Raw genomic sequence first — 2,956 nt, 5'->3', positions numbered from 1 at the left:
AACAACAGTGCTAAACCTCCGGTTTGAGAAAAATAAAAGGATGGATTAATTTCTAGTTTTTGGAGTGTAAAATGAAAATAGAATAACCATCCGTTATTCCTTTTTCAATATGTTTTTTAATTAAAAAGCTAAAGACCAAAAAGTACACAGACCTATTCTGACAACAGCAGGAGAAACATCTGAGGTACCAGCCCCAAATGTCCACGTCTAACATCATCACTAAAAACAGCTAAGAAGCTGGTCTAAATATTTACTTCAAAAGTGACCATGTGTCAAAGTTGTTAGGCAGAAGAAGTGTACAGCTACAAAGTAAATTTAAAAAGTCCCTATTGAATTTGACAAGACTACAACTAAAACTGTCTAGTTTCCAGTCATGAGTCACAAACTGTCCAACAGCGAGGTCTGGCTTCTGAGTGAGACGTACCTTTGATCCTCCTGGCCTCCTTTCTCTGGATGGTTTTGACCCCCGACTGGACCTCGGCCTCTGCTGACATCCTCCACCACTGAGTCCCTCGTCCTGCTCACAGCAGATCCACCATGGGGTTGGCAGCACACAAGCTCTCTGAGTCCACTTCTCCTTCACAGTGAGAGGAAGAAATCCTCCTTCAGATCCATAGTGAGATGTCTGGTGCTCCTCGGTAAATCAAGGCCCAGCATTGATAAATACGCTGTCAGTGGTGGCCCATTGTGCTGGAGGAATACGAGACAAAACATGAGAAGGTGATTGGATTATGAGCAGAGCGAGCCTCCGGAGAGCAGCTTCACATCAGGTTTGACGTCCTCCAGAGTGGTCCTGAGTTGTGTCTGTGAAGGTCACGCATCACATGGTCCACTGTTGCTCTTCTCTGACGGCCCACCTTACGGTCAGGAGGAGTTCCCCCCGAGGGAGACCCGCAGCATTGATCGAATCAAGCGTTGCTCTTCAGAGTGGACTGGATATTATTCTTTGGATGAACACTTCAGACACCGTTGGACAGTCCATCACAGTCGGGAGCTCTGCGCACTGTGAAGCAACGAGACAGGAGGGGGTTAAAAATGAAAACGAAACATTCCCCCCTGTTCAATCATTACAACATTAACATGTAAAATGGCAGGCACCAATTTAACAAATCAACAAAGATGTTATTATCTCTTCTGGATCATCAATCCTTAATGAGGATGCTGCAAACTCTCGCTGTTCTGCCCCCACCTCCAAGAAGAGCTCTAGTGAAACACTGAACACTTCTGTTTTATGGAGTCAACACAGATGCAAAACTCATTTCAGATATATTTTTAGGATTGCTCGTTTCCAGCTCGAGGGCCAGAGAGCGATGAGTGGCAGGCCGTTTGAAAGCAAACATGGTGGGAATCGTGCCACGGCCCTCTGTAAACCGGAAAACCCATCGCATTGTCCTTTAATGCCCTTGAATCATCCGCCGCTGACAAAAGGAGCGTGCCAATCTGGCTGCTGCAGCCCCGTGTTGGCAGCACGACGTGCCATTGTTGGAGAGAAGGGCCTTCAGAGCTGCTGCAGAACAAGTGCTGGGCATGTTTTGTCCTGTCTCACATGGCTACATGCGCTAAGACCAAAGCAAGACAATTATTTCAGGGTTACATCAAACTCTGTGGTCAGTCTGAGTCACCGGAAAACGAAACCAGAACAGAATCTCAGGAGATTTGTTCTGTTGTCCCATAGAACAGGGCTTCTCATAAACACCAAGCTGTTTTAAAATCATTGGCTGTCATTTTAACCCCTAAATGCCATGGAAATTATTATTATTTTTTGTTTGTGTAGTTTGGTATGTTTGTTTTACAAATGCATTATTTCCCATTTGCATTTTTTAAAAATAAAAATCTAATTAACAGTTTAATGACATTTATTGAGGACCCCCAAGATGTGGCTCACAGACTCCTGGAGGTCTTGGGACCCCAGTTTTGCAACATCTGATAAAGAGCTTATTTGGCAACAATAATCTTCTGATAAACTTCAGTCTGCTTTAGGTTTTTGAACAGACTTTTGAGATTGCTTATTTTAATAAGGTTGTTTTTAACTCAACTTATTGAAGCATGTCCTCTCATGGATTTAAATTTATACAAAAATAAATCTTAGTCTCACAGTACCTATGTAAATGTTGTATATAAATAATCTTTTACCACCACAGCATTTAGCTGAGGCAATTTATTAATTAAACAGCTGCATTTGTTCCATAACTGTAAAATGTTCAATTTTAGTTTTTGAGCTAATGTCAGCCTCATAGTTTATGTAGAACTTGGCAAAAGTCTTGAGCCACCCATCTTTCTTTTATACACTTTTAGGGAACCAGATTTTACCTGGACACTGTCCTGAGCAGCAGCTATTGATACTTAGCAAAATACGCCAGTACATTGGTGTTTGTTAGATTATGTCTTTATTGTAACAATACTTTTAGGAAATAAATGTTATGCCTGCATTTGATTGGCAGCATCTGGAGGTAACAGAGGCTCACAACAACAGTCAATAACAGCAAAATAAGTGGTTTGACAGAGATGATATGGCAATTTTTTTTCATGTGCACAACCCACACTCAGCTTTGCTGCTTATCCCACAAAAGCATGATCCTTATGGGGCACTATTTAAAAAGGAAATTAACAGACTTTCCAACATTTATTGTGAAGAAACATTCAACCTCATGCAAGAACATGTTTGTATTCTTATCCTAAATTTCTCTTACTTTTGTTCGTACAAAGGGTTCGTACGAACATGTCACGTCAGATTCAACAAACTCTTCTATCTTCAGGAAAAGTGTGTAAATTCGTTACAGATGATGCATTTTTGACGAGTACGAGCAGGAAACGAATACAATTTGTCAATATCCGTGCTCATTCTGAAAGAAGATCCTCGTTGGGTAACTGACTGTCTTCACGAGCTGTGATTGGCCAGTCACACACAGAGAGCCCGCCCCTCCTCTCACAACCTCTCTCTGCAGCGGAGCGGGAG

The 2,956-nt window shown here is 42.0% G+C and overlaps 1 pseudogene; it reads right to left on the bottom strand.

Moving 5' to 3' along the window:
• Positions 1–424: 424 nt before the first annotated feature.
• Positions 425–1,003, bottom strand: LOC106521300 (disabled homolog 1 pseudogene; annotated as a pseudogene).
• Positions 1,004–2,956: the final 1,953 nt, after the last annotated feature.

Source organism: Austrofundulus limnaeus, unplaced genomic scaffold (genome assembly GCF_001266775.1).
Source record: "Austrofundulus limnaeus strain Quisiro unplaced genomic scaffold, Austrofundulus_limnaeus-1.0 Scaffold106, whole genome shotgun sequence".
Classification (NCBI taxonomy): Eukaryota; Metazoa; Chordata; class Actinopteri; order Cyprinodontiformes; family Rivulidae; genus Austrofundulus; species Austrofundulus limnaeus.
The sequence above is the reverse complement of the archived record's forward strand: the minus strand, read 5'-3'. Positions and strand labels throughout refer to the sequence as shown.